The sequence below is a fragment of the Tenrec ecaudatus genome, chromosome 11, assembly GCF_050624435.1.
Source record: "Tenrec ecaudatus isolate mTenEca1 chromosome 11, mTenEca1.hap1, whole genome shotgun sequence".
Classification (NCBI taxonomy): Eukaryota; Metazoa; Chordata; class Mammalia; order Afrosoricida; family Tenrecidae; genus Tenrec; species Tenrec ecaudatus.
In genome coordinates this window covers 107,549,205-107,566,509 of record NC_134540.1, presented here as the reverse complement: position 1 = coordinate 107,566,509, position 17,305 = coordinate 107,549,205, and the positions used below count along the sequence as shown (strand labels likewise).

Genomic DNA, 17,305 nt, shown 5'->3' with positions numbered 1-17,305 from the left:
GAGGTGGTGAATCTTGTGCACTGTGCACTTTCCTGCTGGACTCTGGCCTAGTTAAAGCTGACCGATGGCCAGGGACTGCCTGAATAGTAAAATTGTGTGGACAAGGATGGAGATCAGTATTCTCCGTGTGTTTTTGGTTTTCCCAGTTGGTTTTGGAAAGTTCTCTTTAAGTAATGCATTACTTCTGTCAGCAGTATCTTTAGAGTGGTTAACTAGTTCAATATTCCACATTGTTGGGGACCTTGAGGCTTACATATTTTTCTGAACGTAATGCTAAAGGTAAGTTGCATTCGTTGAAACTAAATTAGAATAGGAAGAGTGGCTTAGAATGGCAGTGGCTTAATGATTTTTAAACCATTGATTTCAATTGTACATATTTTAGGATGTGGGAGAGCAAGTTCCATAGCAGAAGGTCATTTGAAACTCAGTGCTCAGCCCACTGTCTTCCTGATTTATAAACTGTTGTCAGTCGGGTACATTATTAGATGAGTTATAGGAATCCAGACACTTACTCATTGTTGTGTTTTTTAAGCAAATTACTTACTGTATTTTTATGACGGGAGGAGAAAAAGTGTTAAAAATTATTTCTAATGAAGTCAAATATTTAAATAAAAAAGAAAAGAAACAGGTGACTTCTTTAGACATATTTTGTTCATCTTTGAAAAAACCCTTTCAGTTTCTGTTGAACTTACACCAATGGATCTGACAATATTTTTAACTCTTTGAAAACTTTTAGAGATTAATAATATCTGGTGGGAATTTGGAGCAGAACGCAAAGCTGAAATCAATGACGGTATGTCACCTTCCGGTTGTTATTCTCTTTATGTTATATGTTATGTTTATTTGTTATATGTAACAAATACAAAGGAATTAAAAATGTGGGATTTCATCAAAAGTATAATAAGTCTAATGAAATTAATATACAATTTTATAAACATAGTTCTAATTTTTATACTTACAGATGGAATAAACATTACTATGGGCACTTAAAATACATTATTGCTCAGATGAGCATGAAAAATGTAAATTTGTTAGTGCCACAAGGGGGGGCTTCCCAGTCATACACCTTAGAGAGAACCCTTATTACAAGTGCCATTTTAACAACTGGTTTGTCAAATTCAACAAAAATTAGATATTGGTTCTGCCTAACCAAGGTGAACCAGCTGAATTCCACCACTGGTTCATTACTAACATTGCTTAGGACTTAAACTAAATGCAAACTCATTGCCCTCAAGTCAATTCCAACTCATAACAACTCTATAGGACAAACTAGAACTTCCCCTTTGGGCTTTTCAAAGCTGTAAGCAGCTTTGGGTCAGAACCAACTCAAGGGCACCTATGTTAGACAGGCTTCTCTAGAGAAACAAAACCAGGGCACTTATGATTTTATATGTATTTAGATAGATACATACATAAGAAATAAACAGCTAATTAGTCTATAAAGCAGTACAAATGGCTCAGTATAACTCACTTCCGTAAGACAAGAAAGCAGTCAAGAAAGCAGACAGCTCTGTAGAGCAATTCAGACAATCCAGCCACATGCAGCAAACAGCAAGGCAGTTCACCAACAGTCAGCCAGATGACAGGATCTGGCAGTCTCCAGCTCAAGAGGTATATACTCCAGTAGCATATCTTAAAAGGTCTTGCAAAAACCTCAAACTACAGTGACACAGTCATGGATTAGGTATCCCAGAGGTAGCGTAGCTTGCAAGTTAGACAGAGAACCAGCTAAGGCAGCTGCACACTGGTCCAATTATCAAAGACCAAGAGACAAGAAAGGTGAGGCTTGCTGAACCATTTATATCATCAGCCTTTAATTAATCCCACATGTGTTTATTGGCCAGGTTGGCACAGTAAACCTACCTATCACAATCCACCTCTTGCCATTGGCAACTGTAGACAATTCTTTAGCCATATATAATTTCCAGACATTAATGAAATCACACTTATACTTAACATCAAACATCTATCATACATATTAATGAAAACATATCGAGTCCAATTGTATCTGATACATCATACATGAACAAAGGAAAGATACGCAATAAGCACATATAAAGAAAATACACTGACAATCATGAACCTCACTTTTGCAATTGATTACATGGTCATAACTGATAGGTAGAACTACCTTCTTCTACTACTACCTTTTTGTATTACCTTTGACCCCAGCAAGCACCTCAGCTGGCTGTGGTTTTTTTGCCTGGTGGTGTGACCCAGACCTTCATTCCTGAGGGATCTGAGTCATTAAATGTCCTGTCAGGATTGGGTTGTTGTAACCATTTACTTTAATCACAAGGCATGGTAGTACTACGAGTCGGCTTTTGGGATATACTGTATTCCAGACATATTCTTCTTTACCTCCATTATGTAGCACCAGTCCAATTCCTCCTTGGTAATCAGGATCAATCACACCACTCAATACAGTGACACCCTTCTTGACCTGTTGATCCAAAGGCATGAGAAGCCCAAAGTGGCCAGGGGGCATTCTCAGCTGCCAGTTCAGTGGAATCATCATTGCATGTGTTATGTGAGATTGAGGAAGACTTTGTAGATCGGTGTCCGACATAAGGGCTAATCTCAGACTTTTAGGTTTGGACAGCATTGAGTTGGGATGCTTTCTTAATGTACATTTACCCCTTATATAAAACTCTCTCATATAAAATATGGGTGTCTATGAATTTTGTTTCTCTAGTCAACCCAGACTAACACAGCACCCAACAACAAAATAACAGGTGGAACCTGTACATAGAACAAGAGACAGTTATTTGAATGGAACAAGAGATACTGAATGGTTTAAAATAAGGAATGGTATGGAGTCAAGATCGTATCTTTTCACCATACTATTCATTCTGTATCTGGAGCTAATAATCTGAGAAAATATAAGGTATTAAAAAGAAAGCAGGAAGGAACAACTCAGGCCTGGTCATCAGCCCCCTTTCCTCCGGTCCTTATGAATTACTGGTTTCTGGGGACAGGGGCGTGCAGGGTCCGCCATGGAGCCAGAGCAGATGCTGGAAGGACAGACCCAGGTTGCAGATAATCCTCACTCTGCATACAGTCTCACAGACAATGTTGAGAGGATCTTGGAAAATGAGAAGACAAATGCAGAGAAGTCATCCAAACAGAAGGTGGCCCTCCAGTCTTTGCCAACCCTTGCCTACCTGGATCAGACAGTGGTGCCCATATGACTGCAGGGACTTGCTGTGCATGCAAAGGAGAGACCACCAAACACTATTGAATATCTAGCATCCTATCTTTTAAAAAACAAGGCACAGTTTGAAGATCGAAATTGACTTATTGGGAAGAACAGAGAATTGTTTGCTACTAGAGGTTTACACGATTAAGAGGCACTTTTGGTTGCTGTGACTGCCCCCACCTCTTTTTTATTTTTTTTGAAATAGAGGAACCTTGAGAACCAGAACATATTAACCTTGGTTTGGTGAATCATAATACTTATTTAATGAGCATATTTTGTGCAATCTTTTTCTCAGATTGTCTTTAACTTTTGTTTTTAAAATCACCAAAATAAATTGTTAAAATGTCATTAAAAATAAATTTAAAATATAAAAGGAAACAACATCAGTATTGGAGAAAGACTCACTAGCAACCTCCAATAAGCTAATGGCAGAAACTTGTGTGCTGAGGGCACGAAGTACATCAGGTGCTTACTAATCAAAGACCTGTACCCGTAGTACAGATTACACCTCAATGTAAAGATAAGAGAAATCCTCACTATTGGACCAATACACAACATCATGATAAATGGAGATACGTTTGAAGTTATCGGGGATTTCATCTTAGTTGGCTCCAAAATCAACATTCATTAAAGGAGCAATAAGAAATCAAAAGACAGATACTTCATTAAACACAGTGAAGATGTCACTGTGAGGACTAAAGTGCACCTGACCCAAGCCTTAGTTATTTTTAATCGTGTGCATTTGAAAACTGGGCAATTATTAAGGAACACTAGAGAAGAAATTATGCATTTGATTATAGTGTGGGTGGAGAATATTGAATATTCTATGGAATGACAATAATAAAAATAATCTGTCCTAGAAGAAGTACAATCAGAATGCTCCTTAGAAGACTTAATCAGAACGCTCCTTAGAAGACTTCATCTCACATACTTTGAACATGTGACCAGGAAAGTCTTAGTCCCTAGAGAAGGACATCACGGTTGGTAAAATAGCTAGTAAAAAAAATGAAGATTCGCAAAGAGATAGATTGACATATTGGTTGTAACAATGGGCACAAGTACGGGAATGATTGTAAGCATGGTGCAAGACTAGGCAGTGTTTAGTTCTGTTGTACGTAGGGTCACTATGAGTTGGAACCAACTCGATGGCACCTAATGACAACAAATATGAAATGAGCTGCGTAGTGAAATAGAGGGTCTATTATAATAGGTCTAGCACTCGTCTGTCATTTTGCTATATTGAGGTAGTTTGCTTTATCTGTTGGCTTGTGTTAAGCAACCACATTAAATATGCTTGAGCAGAACTTCCAGACCAAGAATAGACTAGGAAGAAGAAACTGGTGGCTATCACTGATGGTTTAGCCACTGTAAATCTTATGAGTAACAACCACAGCAGGCATTTTGGTTGAAATTATCATTATTGTTATTATTATTATTAATTTTTTGCAAGGGATCACCTCTTCTGGTGGCAGGGTCAAGAGAGAGATCTACTGTACTCTCCAACAGACTTATAAGTCTTTTAAAATATTTTATTGACATATCGTACTCATTCCAATATATCCCTTCTCTTCCCATACAGTTTGGTTGTTCAGTCCCATTGGGTGAGGCTATATAATCATCAGTGTTACCAACAGCCCTCTCTCTCCCTCCCCCCACCCATTTCCTGTATCCTCAGGGAAACTTTACTCCTGTCGGTGTCTCTGAGGGATCATCTGTCTTGACTCCCATGTTAGGTAGAAATTATTTATCTTCCAGAAATATAATGGAAAGAATTTTTGTACCTGGAAGACATACATTTGTCTTAGTTTCTTCGTGCTACTGCAAGACCTCAGCAAACAGAAAGTTATTTTCTCATAGTTAAGGATTCAGGACCCTAACTCTATTGTGTAGGGCTCTCAGCGCCCAACAGTTGACCAGATCCTTAGGAGCAACTTTGTGATCATGGCAAATAAGATAGACAGCCGGGCACAGGGGCTCCTTTGCCCTTTGTCAGGATCAAGACAAGCCAATGTATTTTCCAATGGATATATAGTCATGTGACTTACAGATCTTTCAATAGGCATACACATAATATGGTGAACATGTAATAGAGGGAATGGGTAATCTAATAAGTGGGTTATGGAATGAGTCTGCGGCCTAAACTCTTAAGTCCTGAGCCCGCTATGAACACTCTATGATCGGTATCAGAAGAAAGTGCTAGAAGGGAGTTAGTTACTCTTTGGGGTGGGACAGACAATAGAATTTGATTGCTCTTAATTACAAATAACCTCCAGGCACAGTAAACAGCCAAGCACAGGCTTTAAACATCTTATATAGTAGTATTTTGTGTTAGACCACATTGACCAGAGAAACAAATCCAAGGACACTTTTATGTATATAAGAGAGAGCATCATATCAAAGAGCAATTGCATATTGAGAAAATATTCTAGTCTAATCTAGATCAAGCCCATAAGTCCAATATTAGCCCATATGTGCGATACTAGTCTATAAATTCCTCTCCAGACTCATGCAGTGTGTTAGTCTGGGTAGATTAGAGAAACAATTCACAAACAGTCATATTTTATGAGAGTTTTATATAAAGGGTAATTGTACATTACGAAAGCATCCCAACCCAGTCCAGTCCAAGCCCATAAGTCTGACATTAGTTCATATGTCTAATATCGATCTACAAAGTCCTCCTCAGACTCACGAAACACACACAATGACCAAATGCAGGAGGAAAGCAAAATCAGTGAGCATATACATCTCGGCGGTGGCAGGGGTCTACACGCAGCTTCTCCAGCACCCAGGGCTGCATCAGGGTAGGTGCATGTGGCTTCTCCTCAAGGATGTCTCACAGGAAGTGAGCCTTGCCAGCTGAGGCAGAGAACTAGCTAAGGCGGCCTCAACTGATCTGACCATCAGAGAATAACAGACCAGAATGGCAAGGCTCACCAAGCCCTTTATCTCTCTGCCCTTCAATTTATCCCACATGTATTCATTGGCCAGGTTGGCACAATAAACTTTAACTATCACATGCAGTACATGCAATGATGCTGAATACAGGAAGATCGCAGGTTAGTGGGTGAAAATTCTTGTGGATCCAGTGGCAGTGGAAGCATCTTAGCATTGGTGTGGTTCTCCACATGGCTCCTCCAGCTTTCTGAGTGTGGCTCCTCAATGCAGCTCCATGTGGCTGGTCAACAGGAATGTGAAAGCAGAGAGGGAAGGGGAGAGAGTGGACCCCTCCAGGGAGAAAGAGGGGAACTTCCCAGAATTCTCATGAGAAGACTATACCCACAAGAAGGCATCAGCAGGCTGTGACCTGATTGACAGGCTAGACTCCACCCCTACACTTACTTATCAAATTGACAAGAAATTATGGACCTACCACAACCTTTATGGAGGACTGCTGTAGGAATGATTCATGAGAATGTGTATTAAGAATCATTTTTATCTCATAACCACATGGGCCTTCCTCTACCGGAGTCGGCTTCCCAGACCCCGTAATTATGAGCATAGAGAATTTGGCCCTCAGTTTCCCACACTATTAGAAAGTTTTCTGTCTTCTCTGGAAAAAAACTGATTATCTCAGCTTCTATGATGTTCTCAGCATTCTTGGAGGTGTCCACGTGATGTCTATTTTCCCCATTATCCCTGCTTGCTTCTGCTCCTAATGAGTTCCTTTTTTTTTTTTAAACATTTTATTAGGGGCTCATACAACTCTTATCACAATCCATACATATACATACATCAATTGTATAAAGCACATCTGTACATTCTTTTCCCTAATCATTTTCTTTTTTTTACATTTTATTAGGGGCTCATACAACTCTTATCACAATCCACACATATACATACATCAATTGTATAAAGCACATCCGTACATTCTTTGCCCTAATCACTCTCAAAGCATTTGCTCTCCACTTAAGCCCTCCACATCAGGTTCTCTTTTTTTTTCCCCCTCCCTACCCGCTCCCCCCTCCCTCATGAGCCCTTGATAATCCACAGATTGTTATTTTGTCATATCTTGCCCTATCCGGAGTCTCCCTTCCCCCCTTTCTCTACCGTCCATCTCCCTGGGAGGAGGTCACATGTGGATCCTTGCAATCAGTTCCCCCTTTCCAACCCACTCACCCTCCACTCTCCCAGCATCGCCCCTCTCACCCTTGGTCCTGAAGGTATCGTCCACCCTGGATTCCCTGTGCCTCCAGCTCCCATATGCACCAGTGTACAACCTCTGCCCTATCCAGTCCTGCAAGGTAGAATTCGGATCATGGTAGTTGGGGGGAGGAAGCATCCAGGATCTGGGGGAAAGCTGTGTTCTTCATCGGTACTACATCGCACCATGATGAGCTCCTTTCAGAGCTCTCAAGTGATTGGCACTCCAAGTCAAGATGGCCATGTAACCACCTGGAGAGACTCTCCATCTCCAGCAATCAAGAGGAAAACATCAAGAAAGAGAAAACAGCATGCAAGGAACCACAGAGAAGAACTCAATAGATAAGTAACCTGAGCCTCTCGAGGTCCAGGGTAAGCACACCCCTGAGATGTCTAGTGCTTCCTCCAAGACACCAAGCCACTGATCTCACAGCAGACTTGAATGCGCTCTTCGCTTCCCAGCTGGCTTGAACTTCATACACTTTACCTCCAGACTCCCCTTCATCCTAAACAGTGTGAGTCTAACCCCCTCCAACCTGGGCCACTTGAACTCTACTCCTTCAGGACAGCTAGCTATACTTGTTCCTACTCTACCTCCCAAACTACAAAACCTCTGATCTCTTTGCTTTCAAGTAATCCCACTCAACCTCTCACCTCCAGCCTGATGCCAGCTTAAATTTATCCCTTCCAATCCAATCACCCAAGTGGACAGTCACTCACTCCTAGGCACTGCTTGCAACTGATCTCTGTCCTAGACATTCTTGAGCCCTCCACGACTAAGTTTAGATCCCATTTTTGTTGTAGTAGTTGTTGTTTTGTTTTTCCCCCCTTCCTCATCTTTAAAACTAAATCTTGTATTCAATACTATCAGTTCTTCCATACATTTTAATAGTTTCTACAAATAAGTCAGCAATACCCTCCTCTCTCAGCCAGCAACTCATTTAACTAACCTCAGGTCATTCAGGGCAATACTCTACTCCCTATAACTGCTTGGGCCTCACCTCCTCTGCCCTGTGTCATCCCAATTAAAGGTTCCTGGTTCTGCTACCTCCACCTGGGACCCTTCTCAAAGAGCCCCACCCCCTTCACATCCACTCAGCCCCAGACAAGTGAAGCCACTCTACCTCCCAAACTACAAGACCTTGAGTCATTTAGCTCTCATGGCCCCACTCTACCCCTAGACTCTAGCCCAGGGTCTTCCTAAAACTACTGCTGCCAGACCAAACACCTAAATGGGTACAGCCTCCTGCCCTAGGCACTGTTTGCAATTGCCCAACTGATCCCTGCGCTGCACATTGTTAAACTCTCTTGGGGCAAAGTTTAGACCCCCCAGCTTCTTTCATTTTCTCCCTTCATTAAAATGAAATCCTGTGCCTTTTTTTTTTTAGTCATTTTATTGGGAGCTCGTACAGCTCTTATCACAATCCATACATACATCCATTGTGTCAAGCACATGTGTACATTTGTTGCCATCATCATTCTCAAAACATTTTCTTTCTGGTTGAGTCCTTGGTATCAGCTCCTCATTTTCCCCTCCCTCCCACTTCTCATGAACCCCTGATAATTTATAAATTATTATTTTGTCATATCTTATACTTTTACCCTTTTATGGTTTCTTTTTAATCAGTACTATCCTTTCTTTCACTCTCTTGAATAAAAATATTTTCTACCATTTCCATAATCCTCAACAATGTCCTAATCTATCAATCAACACCTCATTTAGATCATCCCAAGGCCATTTAGAGCAATAGCCTGCCCCCTATGACCAGTCATGCCTCACAGATGCGTTACTCTGCTGCCTCCTCCTTGACCCTTCTCAGAGACCCCTGGCCCTTGAAAGGCATGAGTCCCATGCCCATCTCACCCACTCACCCTGGACTGCCCTGAGAAACTTCCCCATATCCTGCTGCCCCACGCAACACCTTTGTCTCCAGGGAACAGTCAAAACTAAACATACAGCAATCCCAAGCACGTGACCCGGTGCAGTCAATCTCCATAGGTGCTGATCATAATTGTTCAATGGATTCTTCCTTGTGCGTCCAGCAAAGTCCCGAAACTCACTCAGCATTCCACCTTTCACCTGACCACACCAGCAACACAACTGCTGAGCAGAGCTTAGACCCTAACTAGCACCAAGAGCGCCTCCCTTTTTCTCCTTTGCCTCTTTCGCTTTCTTCAAAATAAAAGTTGGTGCTACTTTCATAATTATTGTTCAATTAATATTATACTTTCGTTCTTTCAAAATAGAAAATCTTTTAAAAACAATTCTTAAGTTAGCACGACCTGATCTCCCCCACCCACCCCCTTTCCTCTATTACTTTTCCTTCCATTCTTTTCATCTTTCCCCTCTTCCCTATTCTACCCCTTCTCCTGCTACTAAGTTACTGAATTCTACCTTAAACCCATCATTAGCAAATTAAAGGAACTTCCATGGACTTAAGATTGAAATATCCTAGTGTCTGAAGAAGCAGAAGACTACTATTCCAAGTCCATGGATATGGAAGTCACTGGAATTCAGTTCAAAGTTCTTGCCTTGAGGATGCCCAATAAATGGCAACTTAACACTGCCATATATGTGCTATTTCCATACTCTCTTTGCCTTTTATGGCATACTTCACCCAGTTCTCCCTCTATGAATGAGCATTATTAAAAGTTTTACTCTATTGCCAACCTTTATTGTTTGTGTAAATAGTGTCTACTAAGTTGTTAAACTACATATTTGTTCTAAACAACAGTCCTGTACATGTATCTTTCTTTTTCTCCACGGTATTTTAAATTATAAACCAGTGACTAAATTAATGGTAATATCCATAAAACTGCCATATGCCCTCAGGAGATAACTTACAATGTCCTTCAACAAAATGATGATTTCTTTAAATTGAACCAAGGACATATATAAACCATAGATGTGTGATGGATTTTGAGCTCACAATTAATCATAGGCTTTACCTAAGAATTGTTGGTCCTTGTGACATTGCCCTGTTCAACCCCTGCCCCTGTGAATTGATCATTGAACATATGGGTGCCATACAAAAATGTGGTGAAGAAAACAAATGGTTCCCAGCTAACCAGAAATAATAATGACTGGCGTCTTCAGGGCTTGTGTTAAAACAAGCAGCCTTCTAACTGTAGTGTCAAAGTCCACATGGAAAGAGCACACCAGCCTTTGTGATCTAAGAACTGTAAATAATAATTAAAAAATTGGAGGAGGGAAGGATATTATAGCTTAGATGCTGAATACTTGGTTTGCAGAAGGTTAGGGATAACAGTGAAAGTCAAAAACCTATTTTGGGGTCCCACATTCAGATTAAGCCTCTGGTGAATCGCCTCTAACTATGGAACAGGGCTAAGAAAGACCTTATGAGACAGAATGCATTACAAGATGTGTCACTACAGTGGTAGTTAGGCCAAAAGGTGACTCTTTATCATTTGATCTCCCTCTTGATCCAATGTTTAATGGTTGATGCTATTAATATTTTCTGCATTGTTTATAATTGAGGATTTTCTCTGTTTGATTCTGTCATTTGTTTCTGTATCTTTTATATACAAAACCCAAGATAGGGAAATCTATAGAGACAACAACTACATTAATAGTTTCAAAGGGGCATGGCAGGAGAGGTTAACGGGAAATGGAGAGCTAACTACAGCAAGTACAAAGAAGAAAGAATGTCCTAGAATTGATCATGGTGATGATTAAACAACTCATGAATGAATGTAATTGAACTATTGAAAGATGGGATAGTGAATTGTATGTTAGTGAAACTGTTATAATTCATTCATTCATTCATTCATTAAAATAAAGTGATTGGCATAAAACATATCTATACTGATTTGGCCTCAGTAAGGTAACAAATGAAACCTTAGTCCCAAATAGAATTATATCCATAGTTATAGGATTTGGGATTTGCAACACATATTTTAGGAGTTTATAATCCAATCCATAATAATATCTGTCATTCCTAGTTATCATAGACCTTGTTTTTAAGTTTTATTCATGCTCATAAGTGCACAGGCTGTATGTAAGCATACACTGAACACAGATGGCACATTTATGTAGATTCATTTAAAATACAGTGACACTGTCACTGGATGGTGGTGGGGAATAGTAATCTGTTACTCATTTCCTGATATAACTGCTATTTGTCACGTATCATTCTGAAACTACCTTGTGGCTTTTCTGTTCAATCTTATTACTAAAAAGAAAGTAACTGAAATAATAGTTTAGCTGAATGTCTCCGATTTAGAAGTTGTAAGACTTTAAAATTAAAGGGCCATGGCAGTTATGTAAGTAATACAGCTAAGAAATAAAGAACAAAAAAGAAACAAAGGTTGAGGTTCATAAAAGGAAAATATCAGTTCTTTTGCAGAAATTATATATATGTAAGGAGGATATAGTTCACTTAACAAATATTTACTAAACATATATGATATCTTGGACTAAACCCAACTCATTCTAAAATGAGTAAGGCATAGTCTTCTCTCATAAGATGCTTATAATCTAAAAGGTCCAAAAAGGAAACATAGTATATTAAGTAGCAAGCCGAGATGATGAATAGAGTCTAGAAAAAGTGCATTTAGTGTCACCTGCATTATGGGAATCTGAGAAGAAAGACCTGGCAAACCCAGATTAAAGCCAAGGCAATCCTATGGAGATGTTCCACTCTGTAACACATAGCATTGCTATGATTCAAGGGTCAACTTTATGGCAACTAACAAACACAGATTAAAGGAAGAATTTCTGGAGAGAATGATGATTTATCCTTGAAGAGTGGACCAGATAAGAAAAATAGAGTATTTCAGAAAGGATTGTTGTGAGACATTTAGTAGAAAAGAGTGTGAAGTATACAAAATATCAAATCTAAAGCAGGGAGGGACAGGAAATGAGGTTGGGCAGATAGAGGGAACACAATTTATAAAAGACACTTACATCATTGCTAAGGAGCTCAGGGACTAACCATGGCATGACCACAATCAAGTTAGATCTAGATCTACATTTTAGCTAAAATACAGTTGTAATGCCAAAGAAAATAAGTTAAACATGCACATAAGGAAGCTTCATTGGTGTGATTGGAAGAATTAAGTATTACTTACATCTTTCATTCAAAGTTTACATGAAAATTCCACCCAAAACAAATATGCATGCTTGCATTCTTGTATTAAGCATTTAACAAGAACATGCAAATCAAGAACCAGAAAAGTGACTCTTGATGTTCGCTTTCTTTGCTCTTTCTCTCTACTTCCTGTTTAATCAACTGCTCCCAGGAATTGGAGAGTCATATCAGAAACCGTTTTTTATCTTGTTAAGAAAAATATCCAGAAACTGTCTCTTCAGTTTGTGCTAATATGAAGGCAGAAAGAGAAAACTGTGCCTGAAGAAATAACTAGCTGCAATTGCTTTTGCTAAATGATCCAAATGTTCTCATGGGGAAGGAGACACCTGCATGTGTGGACAGAGACAACTGTTCTCACCTCTGGACATTTTTTGAGGCCACAGTTAGATAACAACGTTGTTCAACTTAAATACCAACTCTATCAATCATTGAAACATACCCAGTTCTATGTACTGAAGCCACATATTAAGACAATAACACCCCTGCTCTGTTCTACCTTATTTCTTAAGAATGAAAGTTTCTCCTGTTCAACACTGCTGTTGCTATCTGCTGTCAACTTGACTCTGACTCAAGGCGAACTTAAAACACTTCCCAGGCTTGTGGGATGCTAGCAATGCTAACAGGTTCAAATTCACTATTGAGATAACTATGCCAATCCATCTTACCAAAGGTTTACCACACCCTTGCTGATCCTTTGCTTTACCAAGATGATATCTCCTTCAGTAATATATCACTCCTGAGGATATGTCCAAAGCAAGGAAGTCAAACAATTTCTATAATGATCCAAAGAGTTGGCTAATTTTCAGAATTAGAAACCAGGTCTTTCTCCCTAGTCTGTTAGTCTGGAAGCTCACCAGAAACCTGTCCAACATAGGTGACTCTACTGGTATTTGGAATTCAGCAATAAGCAAATCACCACAATACAACAAACTAACAGAAAGATGATGTTCTGATCAGTATACACATTGCAATTATATTGTTTCTATCCTGGTGACATTGAATCCATCTTTCAGCACCTATCATAAAGCAGATATGTCCACTTTTTAATTCAATTCACATTTTTAATTATTTGTGGCAAAGTGGTTTAGGCACACTACACTAAGCTTTACAAATGTGTGCACATATGAATAAAATTATTTTTATAAAGCAAAAACTTCACTTTTACTTCCTTATAATTTTGTCATAAAGTCACAAAAATACTAAATAGGAAAATGAGAAACTTCAAGGACTGTTGTAAATATTCAACTTGCAACATTTGAAAATGCTTCAAAAGCTTATTTATTTGTTGAGTCAGATCAAATTGTAAAATTGTTAAGATAATATGGTTTCCTTCTGCAATATCAACGCCTTTCTCTAAGTAAAGCTCACCTATATGGTAACATATTATTTATATGCATAATAATAAAATAGTTTTACACCTTTAGAACAAGTCAACTATGCAAGAGTTAAGTGTTGTTATAGAATAAAATGTAAATACTAACAACTTGGATAAAGTAAAAATAAATATTCAAGCTCAGAAAATGGGAGAGGGGTTAGATAAGATAGAAGAGGTAACAAAAAGCAAAAAGAAGAGGTAGATGGATGGATAAGAAAATTAATATCCTTGTCTAACATAATGAGGTATGAAGAAATACTTTCTAAAGTTGATTACATAAGTTTTGAGACTTATAGATACATAATTTTAGCCAAAAGTTAAATAATAAATATCCAAAATTAGGAGAGGGTATAAGTGGATATTGTGAGCTCAAACTTCCTCTTAATAGTGAAAGGTCAATAAATATAAATTGATAAAAGAAAAATATCCTTTGTAATCACCATACAATCAAGGGGGAAAAAGTCACTCCAGGTGTTTCTGATAGCTGGAATACATTACAAAGAATTAGAAAAGCCAAAAGAGAAAAGGAAAAGTTGTTTTAAATATGTAGGAATTAGAAAACGAATGTTCAAAAGAATTATATAGAAGGAAAAATAGCGATGAAAAGGCAGAAGGAGTACTGAAAATAAATTCAGTTTGGTATATAAATAAATTATAAGATATGGCACTTAAATGCTAAAAATTTCAACCAGTGCTCCCCATACATTTAATCCTCATCACATATGTATAATTCTGTGATGCAACATTGTCTTCTCAAAGTGAACCCAAAAAAATGGAAAGAAATGAGCTGAAGTACAGAAGGGTGAGGAGGAGGTAGGAGAATCCCAAGGTGATGCATGTGGTTAAGGTGGTTGACTGTTAACCAAACAGTTGGTGCTCCAAGACCCAGAAGAGGTACCTAAGAAGAAAAGCTTGGTGAGCTAATTCCAAAAGAAAACCAGCCATTGAAAACTCTATTAAAGAGAAGACTTCTGGCAAGATGATGACGAAGTAACACGCACCAGAGGCACTCTGCAGATATCAGCACAGGATAGCCACTAAGAAGGCAACTCCACGCTGCCAGGTCACAGGAGGAGCATCATAAAGATAAGCAGTGACAGACCTACTAGGTTTTGAGGAATTATGGGCTTTTGGCTTATCAATATGGAGGCTGGCTAAGGCTTCACCTTAGCCCAACTACAGTCTCAGCCAGAGCCGAGCTCCTTCAGCCAGCCCAAGAGCTTTATCACAACACAGTCACAGGTTGCCACCGCCTCAGGACAAGGTTTAATCCCCTCCAGCCCCACCGTCAGCAGATCAGGGCTAAGCTATATCTTTGCTTTTGTTTCTCTCTCCTCTCTCTTTCCCACCACAGTCTCAGCCAACTCAGTTTCGGGGCTTTTTTTTTTTCCTCACTTCTCTTTCCTCTCACATGCCACCGCCAGCCTCTAGGCCACTCCCCTTCACCTAGGGCAATCATGCCCACCCTCCATCCAGCTGAGGGAGTTTCTGCCCCCTGAGGGGTAACATGCAGCTGGAGAAGTCCCGCCCACCTTCTGCCATAGGGGAACTCATGCCTAACCTCCAAGGCCCTTTAAGCAGCTAGCAGAGATCCCACCCACCTTTTGGGGAGCTCCACTTGGCTGGGGGAACCTCTGCCCGCCTTCCACAGTGCTCATGTGGCTGGGGGGAACCCTCCCTGTCCTCCGTAGTCCTAAGTGGCTGAAGAAACTTCCTCCCACCTGTAGTAGTGCCTCACACAGCCTAAGGCAGCTCTACTAACACTCACCGGTGTGTTAAACTGCTGTGGAAACCTCTGACCGACCTATGTAGTGATCTAGCCAACTAGTGAAATTCTGCCCACCACCCACAGTGCTCTACACCAAAGAGGGCACACCCACCTTCCCTCTGCAACATTCCCATTGCAGCTAGCACCCCTCATGTCCTCTGAGGAGTGCCAGTCCACATGGGCCACACCACCATGGCTTCCTGTGAGATCTCCAGTGGAGCATCATTCTTGCAGGACTACAACCACCCAACCAGCATCCCCTGAGAGAACAATCCAACTTTCCCTCTAAATAACAGACTGCTGGTTAGCCAGGGAAAGAGGGACACCACAGGAAGATAAAGCAGTACAATTAGTGGCCGGTAGTTTGAAGAAGCATTCCTACAAGGCCCCTAAAGAGAAATCCCAGTGCTCTTTGAATCTGTAGAAAATGGCACCAGGCTCTTCTAAAGCAACACAATGCAAACAGTAATCAGCCCCTACAACCTCAACGGTGGAAAAAGAAAAAAAAGGCAATGTGTGAAGAAATCCTGAACCTAACAAAATGCATAGAAGAAGCAGACATTGATTTGCCACAGAAAGAAATCTTAAGAATGCTGCTTGGAGTTATACAGGATATGAGGAAAAGAATACAGAAAAAGGATGAAATGATAGAGGAGATAATGGTCACGCACCAAAAGGAAATACAATACCTAAGGGAAAAGATAACAAAAGCCAATAGAAATTCACAGATTTTACCAACAGACTTGGGGAGACAGAATTGTAGTGATAGTCAGGCAAGAAGAGAGTCAGGCAGACTTCAACAAATGGGAAAGGCAGTCAAATAATATAATCAAAGCAGCTAAAGGAAAGCTGAATGCCATGTCTGATGCTATGAAGAGGAACAACATTAGAATAATTTGACTACCTCAACAAGACACAATGAAGAAGACAATGGCAAACACAGTGAGGGAATTCTTAGAGGAAAACTTCCCCCAGGGCAGAAATCAGAATGGCCAATAAACATATGAGAACATGTTCCTGATCATTAGCCATGAGAGGAATGCAAATTAAAACATCTGAGATACCACCTAACGCCTTCAAAGACAGCCCGATTAAAAAATTCAGAAAGTAACAAGTGTTGTAGGAACTATGATTGGTAGGAACTCTCGTCCACAGCTGGTGGAACTGTAGGTACATATAGCCACTACGGAAACCAAATTGCCGATATCTAAAACAGATGGAAATCGAGCTACCATACAATCCAGCAATCCCCTTACTGGGAATATACCCAGAAAAGGTGAGAAACAAACCACGGCCAGACATCTGTGCTCCAATGTTCATCATGGCACAGTTCACAATTGCAAGGAGAGGAAACAACCCAACTTTCCCACAGACAAGAGGATTAAAAACCTGTGGTACATACAATGGAGTACCACACATCCCTAAAAGGCATGCATGAAGCACATGACCACATGGGAAGAACTGGAGGAACTCATGCTAAGCGAAGTAAGCCAACCGCAAAAGGACAAGTACAACATAGGTCTGCTGAGGTAAGCCTAAAAATGCAAAAGGGGCTTAGGGAAAACTACTGTATACTTGTAATCCTAGGGTGAGGTCCAGGTACTATGGTAGGGGCCAGACTCAATGCAGGGATACATAAGGCAGCCAATTAAAAAGGAGGGAGAAAGAAAGGGGGAAAAAACACATGGGTAGCAGGGGAACAGGGTACTAAC

At 40.0% G+C, this 17,305-nt stretch overlaps 1 pseudogene; it reads left to right on the top strand.

Moving 5' to 3' along the window:
- The first annotated feature begins 2,996 nt into the window (after positions 1-2,996).
- Positions 2,997-3,191, top strand: LOC142460854 (protein dpy-30 homolog pseudogene; annotated as a pseudogene).
- Positions 3,192-17,305: the final 14,114 nt, after the last annotated feature.